Raw genomic sequence first — 15359 nt, 5'->3', positions numbered from 1 at the left:
TGTGGGGCTCTATTCCCAGTGAGCACTGGACTCTTCGTCATATTATTTCTAGTTCAAACATGCTCACATGTCGCTGCTGTTGCAACAAACCCATATTTAACGTTCGTTTTCTCTGGAATATAACAGCGATAGGTGCCGGGTTGGAGTCCTGGGAAGAAAAAAAATAATGTTTCTTCTCGTCATTTCAGTTAAAACATCTAGCTACTGGCAAGGAAATCCGATATGTCACAGTTGGTTGTGTTTCGATATCAATCCGATTAGGTTCTGCGTTCGAATCCCTGTCCAACACAAAGCTTTACCTCACGGCATTTCAAGTAAGTTACTTGTGAAGAAGCAATATTTTACATCTCTCGTAGTTCGTTAACAGGGACAGGAGATGCTGGGGAGGAATTCGCGTAAGTCAAAAATGTTTGTGTTATGTAATTTAAAGTTGATATTTGCGAACTGATACTGTCTAAAATCGAGGTATATCACTCCCTGTATGCATAATCAGGGATGACTGTTAGTTTGCGTCAGTCACGAAATCTATGCTTAGTGTGCCTGACCTGGGTTTGAATCCATATGCAGAACGAGACGGTTCGTCGTGTCATTTGAAATTCATACATATTCTCAACTAGCTGCTCGTGGATAACTTAAACTTTTAATTTAATTTTTTGTTAAATAATATGTACGGTATGTTACTTTGAAGAGGAAATCATGAATACGACAAACGTCTCTCGTGCATTACCTATCTGACGTAATAATGAGAGTGGTAACATTTCAGGTATGTCATTTATTGTAATAAATGTGAGCTTACAAGCCTTAAGGACAGTCTTATCTGTGATAAGGTGTTCCCTGATATTTGTATCATCGTGGTATTACTTTACATCATGAGTTTCTGCGATACAGAGCAGTGTTTTCTAGTGGTGACTTGTTGGAACCATTTTCAATACTCAAACGACTGTACCAAGAAGCGATTAGAGGACCTGCTAGACAGATGCGTTATGCCGGTTGCATGCGAATCAGGCGAAATGCAATTCAGGTCGTTCGGATACTTTTGAGTATGACTATACCTCCTACTTTTTTATCATTTAATTAAATGATTCTCTCATTTTGTGTGTCGTGTCAACTATTTGGGGAACGAAATGTAGTAACAGGACCTTCCCTCTGTTGTTCTCAGCAGGTTCATCAGATTGCATGGTTGCAAGGAAGTATTCTCCCATCGACTGTGTCTATTGATGCAAATGAGACATTACCTGAAGCAGAGATAATTATAAGTGGTGCAGTACTAACTACAACGTTTTTCTTTTATCATGTACCTCCCACTTTTTTATAGTTTGATAAATTGTTTCTCTAAGTTCTTGTGTACATGTCTGTTTGTGTTAGGAAATGTAGTAACATGACGTTCCCTCTCTTGTTCTCATCATGTTCATCGGATAGCGTGGTTGCAGACATTTACTCTCGTATCAGCTGTGCTTGTTGTTGCAAATGATACATTACCCGCAGCAGAGGTAATTATGAATGGTGCACAAATAACTACATCTATTTTCTTTTGATATGTACCTCCCACTCTTTTATACTTTGATAATTTGATTCTCCAAGTGTGTGTGTATGTCACCTATCTGGGGTACAGAATGTAGTAACAGCACCTCAGCAGGTTCAGCTGATTGCATGTTTGCAGACGTTTACGCTGCCATTGGCTGTGTTCGTTGCTGCAAAAGAGACAATTCCTGCACGAGAGATAATTATGAATGGTGCAGAACTAATTATATCTTCTTTTTTTTGTATGTACCTTCCATTTTGCTGTTGTTGTTGTTTTGGTCATAACTCGAGAGACTTGTTTGATGCAGCTCTCTATCCTGCTCCATCCTGTGCCAGCTTCTTCATCTCCCAGTACTTACTGCAACATACATCCTTCTGAATCTGCTTCATGTATTCATCTCTTTGTTTCCCACTACTATTTTTTCCCTCCACGCTGTGCTCCAATACTAAATTAGGGATCTGTTGATGCCTCAGAACATGTCCTTCCAATTACTCCTGTCTTCTAGTAGAGTTGTGCCACAAATTTCTCTTCTCTCCAATTCGATTCAGTACCTCCTCATTAGTTATGTGATCTACCCATCTAATCTTCAGCATTATTCTGTAGCACCACATTTTGAAAGCTTCGGTTCTCTTGTTGTCTAAAATATTTATCATCCATGTTTCACCTCCATACATGGTTTCTCTCCATACAGATACTTTCAGAAATGATTTCCTGACACTTAAATCTACACTCGATGTTAACAAATTTCTCTTCTTTAGAAGTGCTTTCCTTATCATTGCCAGTCTACATATTATATCCTCTCTACTTTGGCCATAATGTGCTATTTTTCTCCCCAAATAGCAACACTCATCTACTACTTTAAATGTCTCATTTCGTAATCTAATTCCCTCAGGATCACCTGATTAATTTGACTACATTCCATTATCCTCATTTTGATTTGGTTGATGTTCATCTTATATCCTCCTTTGAAGAGACTGTCCATTCTGTTTAACTGCTCTTCCAGAGTCCTTTGCTGTCTGTGGCAGACATACAATGTCATTGGCAAACCTCAAAGTTTTTATTCCTTCTCCATGGATTTTAATTTCAACTCTGAATTTTTCATTTGTTTCCTTTTACTGCTTGTTCATTATACAGATTGAATAGCATCAGAGACAGGCTACAACCCTGTCTCACTCCCTTCTCAACCACTGCTTCCCTTTCGCCCCCTCGGCACCTATAACTGCCATCTGCTTTCTGTACAAATTCTAAAAAGCCTTTCGCTCCCTGTATTTGACCCCTGCCACCTTCAGAATTTGAAAGAGAGTATTCCAATCAACATTGTCAAAAGCTTTCCTAAGTCTACATATGCTAGAAATGTAGGTTTGCCTTACCTTAATTTATCTTCTAAGATAAGTCCTAGGGTCAATATTGCCTCTCGTGTTCCAACATTTCTAAGGAATCTAAGCTGATCTTCCCTGAGGTAGGCTTCTACCAGTTTTTCCGTTCGTCTGTAAAGAATTCATGTTACTATCAGGCGGCTGTGACTTATTAGACTGATAGTTTGGTAATTTTCACATCTGTCAACACCTGCTTTCTTTGATATTGGAATTACTATATTCTTCTTGAAGTCTGAGGGTATTTCGCCTGTCTCATACATCTTGCTCACCGGATGGTAGAGTTTTGTCAGGACTGGCTCTCACAAGGCCATCAGTAGTTCTAATGGAATGTTGTCTACCCCCAGGGCCTTGTTTCGACTCAGGTCTTTCAGTGCTCTGTCAAACTCTTCACGCAGAATCATAACTCCCATTTCATATTCATCTACATGCTCTTCCACTTCTATAATATTGTCCTCCAGTACATTGCTCTTGTATAGGCCCTCTATATACTCCTTCCACCTTTCTGCTTTCCCTTCTTTGCTTAGAACTGGGTTTCCATCTGAGCTTTTGATATTCATACAAGTGGTTATCTTTCCTCAAAAGGTCTCTTCAGTTTTTCTGTAGGCAGTATCTATCGTACCTCTAGTGATATATGCCTCTACATCCTAACATTTGTCCTCTAGCCATCCCTGATTAGCCATTTGCACTTCTTGTCAATCTCATTTTTGAGACGTATTCCTTTTTGTCTACTTCATTCATTGCGTTTTTATATTTTCTCCTTTTATCAATTAAAGTCAATATTTCTTCTGTTGCTCAAGAATTTCTACTAGCCCTCATCATTTTACCTACTTGATCCTCTGCTGCCTTTAGTATTTCATATCTCAAAGCTACCCATTCTTTTTGCAAATTATTTCTTTCCCCCGTTCTTGTCAATCGTTCCCTAATGCTCTCGCTGAAACTCTCTACAACCTGTGGTTCTTTCAGTTTATCCAGGTCCCATCTTCTTAAATTCCCACCTTTTTGCAGTTTCTTCAGTTTTAATCTACAATTCATAACCAATAGATTGTGGTCAGAGTTCACATCTGCCCTGGAAATGTCTTACAATTTAAAACCTGGTTCCTAAATGTCTGTCTTACCATTATACAATCTGTCCGAAACTGTCCAGTGTCTCCAGGCCTCTTCCATGTGTACAACCTTCTTTCATGATTCTTGAACCAAGTGTTAGCTATGATTAAGTTATGCTCTGTTCAAAATTCTACCAGGCGGCTTCCTCTTTCATTCCTTACCCCCAGTCCATATGCACCACTACACTACTAGCCATTAATATTGCTACACCACGAAGATGACGTGCTACAGAAGTGAAATTTAACCGACAGAGAGAAGATGCTGTGATATGCAAATGATTAGCTTTTCAGAGCATACACACAAGGTTGGAGCCGGTGGCGACACCTACTATGTGCTGACATGAGGAAAGTTTCCAACTGATTTCTCATACACAAACAGCAGTTGACCGGCGTTACCTGGTGAAACATTGTTGTGATGTCTTGTGTGAGGAGAGAAATGTGTACTATCACGTTTCCGAGTTTGATAAAGGTCGGATTGTAGCCTATCACGATTGCGGTTTATCGTATCGCGATATTGCTGTTCGCGTTGGTCGAGATCCAGTGGCTGTTAGCAGAATATGGAATCGGTGGGTTCTGTAGGGTAATACGGAATGCCGTGCTGGATCCCAACGGCCTCATATCACTAGCAGAGGCATCTTATCTGCATGGTTGCAATGGATCGTGCAGCCACGTCTCGATCCCTGAGTCAACAGATGAGGATGTTCACAAGACAACAACCATTTGCACGAACAGTTCCACGATGTTTGCAGCAGCATGGACTATCAGCTCGGAGACCTTGGCTGCGGTTACCCTCGACACTGCATCACAGACAGGAGCGCCTGCGATGGTGTACTCAATGACGAACCTGGGTGCACGAATGGCAAAACGTCATTTTTTCGGATGAATCCAGGTTCTTTTTATAGCATTATGATGGTCGCATCCGTGTTTGGTGACATCGTGGTGAACGCACATTGGAAGCGTGTATTCATCTTCGCCATACTGGCGCATCACCCGGCGTGAAGGTATGGGGTGCCATTGGTTACACGTCTCGGTCACCTCTAGTTCGCATTGACGGCACTTTGAACAGCGGACATTACATTTCAGATGTGTTATGACCCGAGACTCTACCGTTCATTCGGTCCCTGCGAAACACTACATTTCAGCAGGATAATGTACGACTGCATGTTGCAGGTCCTGTAAGGGCCTTTCTGGATACAGAAGATGTTCGACTGCTGACCTGGTCAGCAGATTCTCCAGATCTCTCACCAATTGAAAACGTGTGGTCAATGGTGGCCGAGCAACTGGCTTGTCACAATACGCCAGTCACTACTCTTGATGAACTGTGGTATCGTGTTGAAGCTGCATGGACAGCTGTTCCTGTACACGCCATCCAAGTTCCGTTTGACTCAATGCCAGGTATATCAAGGCCGTTATTATGGTCAGAAGTGGTTGTTCTGGGTACTGATTTCTCAGGATCTATGCACCGAAATTGCGTGAAAATGTAATCACATGTCAGTTCTAGTATAATATATTTGTCCAATGAATACCCGTTTATCATCTGCATTTCTTCTTGGTGTAGAAATTTTAATGGCCAGTAGTGTACTTTCCCTTCGCCTCCTTTTCAGAGCATAAACACAAGGTTGGAGCCGGTGGCGACACCTACTATGTGCTGACATGATTCCAGTCATCCATGACTATTAAATTTTCGTCTCCCTTCACTATCTGAATAATTTCTTTTATCTCATCATACATGTCATCAATCTCTTCATCATTTGCGGAGCTGATTGGCATGTAACCTTGTACTACAGTGGTAGGCATGAGCCTCATGTACAGTATATCTTGGCTACAATAATTTGTTCACTGTGCTGTTCATAGTAGCGTACTCGCACTACTACTTTTTTATTCATTATCAAACCTACGTTACCATTTAACCATACAGTAAAGCAGCATGCCCTCAAGAAAAATTAGTAGTTTCTCCTTGATTTCAGCCTTTCACAGTAATTCCTCAGCAAGGCCATTTTGATTAATTTTATTAGGCCAGATCAGTCAATCATCCAGACTGTTGCCCCTGCAACTACTGAAAAGGGTGCAGCCCCTCTTCAGAAACCAAACTTGCGTTTGGCCACTCAACAGATACCCCTCCGTTGTGGTTGCACCTACAGTAGAACTACCTGTACCCTGAGGTAGCAAACCTCCCCACCAAGGGCAAGGTCCATGGTTCATGGGGGGACTCACATTTTTACAGTTTGATAATCAGATGCTCCGAGTTTGAGTTTATGTCACCTATTTGGTGTATTAAATGTAATACCCGGAGCTTCCTTCCGTTGCTCTCAGCAATATCACCAAACAGGATGGTCACAAACACTTACTCTCCCAACGACTGTTTTTGTTGCTGCAAATGAGACATTATCTGCAGCAGATTTAATTATTAGTGGTGCAGATCTAACTATGTCTTTTTTCTTTTGGTACGTACCTCCCACTTTTTTATAGTTTGTTTATTTGACTCTTCCATGTTTCTGTGGACGTCACATATTTGGGGTACAAAATGTACAGGACTTTCCCTTTGTTGTTCTCAGTAGGTTCATCAGGTTGTATGGTTGCAAACATTTACTGTCCAATCGACTGTGTTTGTAGGTGGAAATGAGACATTACCTGCAGCAGAGATAATTAGGAGCAGTGCAGAACTAACTACATCTTTTTTTTTTTTTGGGTATGAAATGTAGTAACAGGATCTTCCCTCTGTTGTTCCCATTAGGTTCATCAGATTGCATGGTTGCAGACATTTACTCTCCCTTTGACTGTGTTTGCAGCTGCAAATAATACATTACCTGCAGGAGACATAATTATGATTGGTGCAGAACTAACTACATCATCTTTCTTTCGGTTGTATCTCCCATTTTTTTATAGTTTGTTAATTTGAGTCTCTGAGTATGTGTGTATGTCACCTATTTGTACTACAAAATGTAGCAACAGTACCGTCTTTCTGTTGCTCTAGCAGGTTCAACAAATTGCATGGTTGCAGACATTTACGCTCCCATCGACTGTGTTTGTTGCTGCAAATGTGACATTACCTGCAACAGAGATAATTATTAGCAGTCGTAATCTAACTACATCTTCTTTCTTTTGGTAAGTACCTCTCACATTATTCTGGGGTGATAATTTGATTATCTGAGTTTGTGTGTACATCACCTGTGGTACAAAATGTAGTAACAGGACCTCCCCTCTGTCGTTCCCAGCAAGTTCATTGGGTTGCATGGTTGCAAACATTTACTCCCCCGACAACTGTGTTTGTTGCTACAAATGAGACATTACCTGCAGTACATTTTCTTATTAGTGGTGCAGAACTAACTATGACTTGTTTCTTCTGGTATGTACTTCCTACTTTTTATAGTTTGATAATTAGACTCTCTGGGTTGTGTGTACATCTCTTATTTTGTGTTTAAAATGTAGCAACAAGATCTCTCTGTCTTTTACAGTAGGTTCATCAGATTGCATGGTTGCAAATATTTATTTTGCCATCAACTGTGTTTGTGGCTACAAATGCGACATTACTTGCAGTACACATAATTATGAATGGTGCAGAAGTAACTACATATTCTCTTTTTGGGATGTAAATCCCACTTTTTTATAGTTTGACAATTTGTTGTTCTGAATTTCAGGTAGAAAATGTAAACGTCCTTCCCACTGATGTTCTCAGCAGGTTCATCAAATTGGCTGGTTGCAAATGTTTACTCCCCCATCGACTGAGTTTTATGCTACAAATGAAGCATTACCTGCAGCAGAGATTAATATGAGCAGTACAGAACTGACAACATATTCTTCCTTTTGGTGTGTACTTCCCATGTTTTTATAGTTTGATAATTTCACTCTCCGAATTTGTGTGTACGTCACCTATCTGTGGTATGTAATGTAGCAACAGGATCTATCATCTGTTGTTCTCAGCAGGTCCATCAGATGGTATGGCTGCAAACATTTACCCTCCCATCAACTGTTTGTTGTTTGGAATGAGACATTACCTGCAGCAGAGGTAGTTATAACGGTGCAGAAGTAACTGTATCTTATTTCTTTTGGTATGTACCTCTTACTTTTTTATATTTGATAACATGATTCTTCAATTTTGTGTCTGCTTCACCTATTTGGGTATGAAATGTAGTAACAGGAACATTCCTCTCTTGGTCTCAGCAGGTTTATCAGATGGCATGGTTGCAAACATTTACTCTCCCATCAACTGAGTTAACTGCAGCAAATGAGACATTACCTGCAGCAGAGACAATAAGGTTTGGTGTAGAACAGACTACATCTTCTTTCTTTTCTTGTGTGCCTGCCAATCTTTCGTTTGATAATTTGTTTCTACGAGTTTCCTTGTAGAACACCTGCTTGATGTAGGAAATATAGTAACAGGAAATTCCCTCTTTTGTTCTGAGCAGGTTCATGAGATTGCATGGTTGCATACATTTACTCTCCCACTCCAAAAGTGACATTATTTTCAGCAAAGATAATTATGAGCAGTGCAGACTTAAGTACAGCTTCTCTCTTTTGGTATGTATCTCCCACATTTTTATAGTTTTATGATTTTATTCTCCAAGTTTGTGTGTATGTCACCTCTTTTAGTATGTACCTCTTTTGGTATCTATCTCCCACATTTTTATAGTTTTATGATTTTATTCTCCAAGTTTGTGTGTATGTCACCTCTTTTAGTATGTACCTCTTTTGGTATCTATCTCCCACATTTTTATAGTTTTATGATTTTATTCTCCAAGTTTGTGTGTATGTCACCTCTTTTAGCATGTACCTCTCACTTATGTATAATTTGATAGTATGATCGTCTTTATCAGCTGTTGCTATACGATAAGGTTTGGCCCTTATTAGCCTACTTCATTAGTCAATACCCTCAAAACATAATTGATATCTACAACTTTTCCAGGTCTGTCAGAGAACACATGCTTATGTTTACACAATAAATCTGTAAGCTGCACCTTTTGTTCCGCATTTGAATGTCCCATTTCATTTACTTTGTCATATATCTGCTGTTCAGTACATATATCATTACCAACCTCATCTATCCTATGTAAATGAGTCATTGTCTCACCCCCTTTTAGTTGCCCTTTAAATTTTGATCTTCATCTGTTTACACCAGCATCAAATTCTACCACTCTGTCCTTTACAAAAATACATATTTGTACAAGAAGTCCATACCCAAAATTACATTCAGTGCCAAACCTTTCACCACAAAGCAACTAATATCAAAACAATAATCACTACTGTTAAATTGCAGTGATTACTACATGTCCCAGTTGCTGTCTTAATTTTGACTCCTGTAACTGGTAGTTCTATTAATCCTAAACATTTAATTTGCTGCCAGAAAGATTCAGAAACTGCAGATAAACTTGAGCCAGATGTGTAATTCCTCCAACATTGATATCAATTATTGGCTGTATCACCACTATTTCTACTCTGTTCAACCCTGATTCCTGTAATAAATCACTTTCTATTTCACTCCTGCTTTCCTCTTGAATAATGCAAACATCTTTAGGTCTTTCTCCAAAACATACATCAGTATCCCCTTCAAACAGACCCTTAATAGCGAACTCAACGTTATTTTCTTCGTTTAATTCTTCCAGTTTTCTGGCAATTTTAAATTTTATTTTACCCCATTCTTCAGGTAACAAAGCTTTATGTAATTTCGCACGGGATACCCAATCACTCAATGTCATTATTTTATCACTAACCCTCAATTCCATATCCCCTATTTTTGAATCCATTTCTCCAACTATTTCAGTTTTTATAGTCCCTATTTTTGTCTACTACAGTTACTCCTAACATCCATTGATTCGCCTTCACTTTGAGATTCACGCGTCTCATCGGCCATTGCTAATGAAAGGGCATAATTTTGCAATGTAGCTGCTGGCTCTACTTATCTTTTATATATCCTAGTGTGACGAGATGTCTGCAGTCAGCGTCGGCTGCACAGCTATGCAATGAACCATAGTCGGCGGCGTGGACACGCAGTAAACTCGGTCAGGAGCGAGAAAACGTTGTGTGGGCCCCTGGCAGCATGTAGACGTGTTGCTCGGTGGCATGGACGACGGCGTTGATCGTTGGCAGCACATGGATACAGCTTCGTCGACTGCTTTACCTGCAGCAACACATGGACACGGTATGGACAATTTTGTTACCCGCAGCAACACGGGGATGCGGCACGGATGACGGTTTAATTAGCGACAACATGTGGATGTGGCACGGAAGACTGCGCATGTTTGATGCCCATGGTAACGCATGGTCGACTCACCAGGATGTGTAAATGACTGCCTCATAATCGTGGTGGTCTTATACTGGCGTAACCAAGGTGCAGCACGTATCTTGTCACAAACACGCCACTACTGCTAATGCACTGATTTAACTCAGAGCCCCCACACTGACTGTTCAAAATCCTAAACATCTGATGGACACCTGATTCCGAAATATTATGGAACAGAGAACAAATTATTATCCCGGCTGAGCCCCCACTTGCAACTGTTCTCGAGCTCGTTCACTGCCTATTTTTCACGTGGCTCATCTGCAAAGGGGGCTGGTAGTGAATAGTCGCATTTGCGCCCCTAATACTGAGTCTAGCCTTTGAACAGCAGTGGACTGAATACACAATTGTCCACCTTGCGCAAAATGAGGTGCGCTATACAAACTCAGATTGAAACGTATTTTTTTTAAAAAAGAAACACTTCTAACTTTGTGGCCATGCATACTAAAGTTCACAAATAAATCCGATCTGGATAAATAATAATCTGTGCAATTCGTACACATGATTTATTGTCTTGCTCCTACACACTTTCACGTTGTTCCTTCACAGTTTATTCTCATACGCTGGTGGCCATGCTTACACTCGTGGCACTTTGCTACTCCAAACCTACCACCATAACGGACAAGTACCAAAGACCCAATTTTCCCGCTCATATCTCCAGTCCTGAGTCGGGTCACATGACACGACATTAATCAAAATAATTCCCAAACATGGCCACAAATCGTTTACAATTTTTACAAGATTTAAATACTTAAACCTAAATACATTATATAATTTTACACACATTTATCACCAATAATTTCATAATTCGTGCAATTAAAAAAAACTCTATGCAATGGAACTACAACGCTTATCAAAATACCAAACAAGTATTTACATGTTCATTTTGCATTACACTATTTTCACTCTGCATTTAATACATAATTTTATTCTTAAGCACGAAAATTTAAAATCAGAACTATTTTATGACATGCTATCAGATTTACATAATTAGGAATAACTCTAAGTTTTGGCACAGCTTCACCTCTCTCCCTTCATTTAATGACGTCTTTGCACAAAATATGCGACATACAATATTTGTCTGGCACTGCAAAGATCGAAACTGAATGGTGTATTCATAATAAAATAACGACTTACTTTGCAGTTGTTCTAAACATCTTTATAACTTAATTCTAATATGAAACGTTTTGATTGAAGTACACCAGCCCAACATATTTCTGCTGCTGTGTTTTAAATTTAAATTGCGAACTACTTGAAAAAGCTCCATATTATCTCCTGTTTCCGTACATACCAGGTAAATTACGTATTGTTTAGACCCAAGCGCCGTAATAAATTTTCTCTTACTTCGAATGCCCTCATTTTGGTTCCAGGTTGCTTTTGGTATTTTTTTCCTTATACACTGATGAGCCAAAACATTATTATTACCTTCTTCATATCCCGTTTGTTTATCTTTGGAACGAAATTCATCACTTATTCTGCGTAACAGGGATCAGACAGTTTGCTCGTAGATTTGTGAGCATGTGGCGTTGGGTGTCTACCAACAATTCATGTAATTCTCGTAAATAATGGGCCTCTACTTTGTGGACACCGTGATGGCGCCCGATAGCGATCCAGATGGGTGCCATAGGATTTACATCAGGCAATTTGGTGGCCGAGACATCAACGTGAGTTTGCTATCATGCTCCTCAAACCAACGTAATACGGTTCTGCCTCCGAGACACGGACAGTTATACTGCTGAAAGATGACATCACCGTCGGGGAAGACCTCAAGCATGAAGAGATGCAGGTGGTTCGCAGCAGTCAGCGTGTCTTCGATTACAAACACAGGTCGTATGTAGGCGCAGGAAAATAGCTCCCGTAGTGTAATAAGTATAATACTGCTCCCTCCAGCCTGCGTCCGTGGCGCGCTGCACGTTTCGAGCCGCCGTTCACCCTTATGAAGCCGGCTGCTGTGGCCGAGCAGTTCTAGGTGCTTCAGTCCGGAACCACGCTGCTGTTACTGTCGCAGGTTCGAATCCTGCCTCGGGCATGGATATGTGTGATGTCTTTAGGTTACTTAGGTTTGAGTGGTTCTAAGTCTTGGGGACTGATGACCTCAGATGTTAAGTCCCATAGTGCTTAGAGCCATTTGAAGCATTTTTTTCACCCTGATGACGGCGTTTGTGGGGACGACCATCGTATTAGTGTATCAGAAATGTGATTCATCCGAAGAGCCGACACGTTTCCATTGATCAACAGTCGAATCCCGATGGTCCCGTGCCCACTGCATTTGTAACTATGATGTCGTTGGGTCAACACATGAAGGCACGCATAGGGCTGATCAGCTGTGGAATTCCAAGATGAACAGTGTACTCCGAAATTCTCGTGCGTGCACCACCCTAGTGTTCTTTCGGCAGAGATCTATCCTACTTTATAGAGCAGACAAGCCTCTGAACCCCACGTTTTGTGAAGAGTCGTGGACGTTCAAACATTTAGCGCCTAGTGATAGCTTCAATGTCCTTCTACCACTTTCCGCAGATGATGACGACAGTGGCACGCGAAAATTCGATCAGCTTCTCCGTTTTAGAGATACTCGTTCACAGGCTCTGCGTAATAATAATCTGCCCTTCGTCAAAGTCGCTTATTTCCATGGATTTCTCCATTTGCAGCCTTTCTCTTGGCTGTTCTTGTCTGCTTCGCTTGCATACTTTCGTTACAGCTTCACGTGCCCAGAATGCCACCATGAGGCCCACAATGTCGCAGTGGGCAGTGGTCATGCTTATCACTGTATTTCCTTTAATTTCCTTTATACTTTCACTTTCTTTCTATATGTTTAAAGTTCAGGTTTTGTTTATTTTATGTTGAAGCAATAATACTTTGAGCGATCATGAAATAGACAATTAGTTGATTGAAAAGAATGGCAATTACATGCAATTAGCCTTATTTAATAATTGCGTGGACGGAGTCGCCAGTGTAAGTCGGCGCTTCCTCCTCCGCCAGCTCAAATATTCTAGAATTCCGTTACCAGTATGAAGACTGTGGTTCCAGATTGATGCTGGGAGCTGCGCAACAGAGGATGTGGACTGGTTGAATTTTAGTTGATGTCACTTGCAAATCGCAATTTCATAGACCCTGTGTGCTGTATGGTTGGTTTGAAAACCTCGGACTTCTTTTCTGAAAGACTTCACATACTGCACATATAGTGAATAAGAATGGGAGTTGGAAATTAGTAATAAAATCACGCAAATGACTGATCGGTATTACATCGAAATTTTGCATCTTCCCTGCTAGAAATGCTGAAAAGTGAAACTCTTGGCACAATGAATAATGAAATGAAACATGTGAGCAGGTTAACAGATAATAAAACAGCACGTAAGTAATTCAAAATCAGTTAGTATATTATGTAATTATTACAACTACAGCCCAAGATGCTTTTATTATGGAGGTAGATAGTAGGAAGATAAGTACAAACAGCCAGTCTCTCCTAATTGCTTTTACAAAATTTGAAAACTGCGCTTTCTTTCATTACACAGATAACACAAATACAAACATCAACTCTATGGTCGCAATCTTTACACAAATGTTTTACACAAAACACAAAAAGTAGTATTACAACCTATACACCAGGATCTCTACTAAACTCAGCTGAAAGTATAGAGAATATTTTCTGTTTGTAGGTAGGTGTTCTAGGAAAAAAAGCAAATTAAATGTAATTAATTTTTATGCACATAAAATTACGCATATGTAAATTAGATTGAATCTAAGAAAGTAGTGAAGTAACTAATATGCAGTTTCAGATTGTAGCTGTAGTGCTTGCGTGGATAACAAGTGACATACAAGCTATAATATTGTTTCATAAACAATTCAACCATGGGAAACTGAAAGACAGTGATGGCGATGCTAACAGATGGAGAGTTAATGGGAAGGTACTGAAAATGGCGAGAACTGAAACTAGTTCAGTCAGTCAAAATGGAGCAAGAAAATCACGTGGATAACGAGTGTCATCTACGTGAGGGTTAATAAATAGATTCTGCTAGTTGACATGAATTTGACCTCTTTGATATAGGGCTATAGAAGAAGTTCCTCCATCCGGTCTTCGTCTGCAGGATGATGTATGTAAATGTTTAAGAACTTTTAATTTCCTATTGATTGAATTTTTGCTGCAAATGAGGCTTGTACGGCATCGTAATTGTCTATGGGTTGTGGGAAAATTAATACATCTTTTTTTGATAAGAATTTCTTACTGTTTTATATTTTTTAAAAATATGTTCTGCAAAGTCATATGGAAATAACCTTTTCGATGTACATAATGTAGTAACAAGTCGTTTCTTCTGTTCTTCATTAGCAAGTTGATGTATGTGTATGTTTACGAACATTTAATCTCCCATCGACTACATTTTTGCTGCAAGTGAGACATGCACTGCACTGTAGTTAACTACGAGGTGTTTGGCTCTTAGTACATCTTCATTCTTTTCGTAACTAGTTGCTACTATTTTATATTCCTTTAAAATTAGATTTTGCAAGTTCACATGAAAATGATGTATTTGATAAACAGAAAGTGGTAATAAGTTCTTCCTTCTGATGCTCATCAGCAGGTTGACTTGGGTAGTGTTTGCGAATATTTATTCTCCCATCGACTGAGTTTATGCTGCAATGAGTAGGCCATGCTCTATAGTTAACTGCGAGAGGTGTAGAACTGCAGCTCGGCTGCTCTAGCTTCTGCATAAATGTTTCGCGATAATGTGGTATTACAATATCAACACTATATAGAATAATAAATCAAAAAATGAGCGCACGAATTTGGATTGATATATTTCTAATCTGGCAAAACGTAAATGTTGTTAGTGGGATTCAGTTAATCAATAGGCAATACCTTAATGAAAATGTTCCATTCCAGTATTTAAGAATGGATTCCTTAAAAAAGCATAACTGGGAATATCAGATTGTATCAAACTATTTCAAGGGCTTTTATTAAATTTGAAGGAAAAAATAACATCTAAGTGTTGTGGTATGGAAAACAAATAACACTCATCTGTAAATAGACACAATTCAAGTCGGAAGACTAATTGAGTGTTGTATAATTAGGTCCTATGATTCTGAGAGAA

General features: G+C 39.7%; 1 long non-coding RNA gene across 1 annotated transcript; it reads left to right on the top strand.

Moving 5' to 3' along the window:
• Nucleotides 1-7701: 7701 nt before the first annotated feature.
• Nucleotides 7702-8251, top strand: LOC124607328. The gene is made up of 3 exons (XR_006978805.1): nucleotides 7702-7808; nucleotides 7926-8050; nucleotides 8163-8251. It is a non-coding gene; the product is annotated as an uncharacterized LOC124607328 (long non-coding RNA).
• Nucleotides 8252-15359: the final 7108 nt, after the last annotated feature.

Source organism: Schistocerca americana, chromosome 3 (genome assembly GCF_021461395.2).
Source record: "Schistocerca americana isolate TAMUIC-IGC-003095 chromosome 3, iqSchAmer2.1, whole genome shotgun sequence".
Classification (NCBI taxonomy): Eukaryota; Metazoa; Arthropoda; class Insecta; order Orthoptera; family Acrididae; genus Schistocerca; species Schistocerca americana.
Note: the sequence above shows the minus strand (reverse complement) of the source record. Positions and strands in the feature narration are given on the sequence as shown.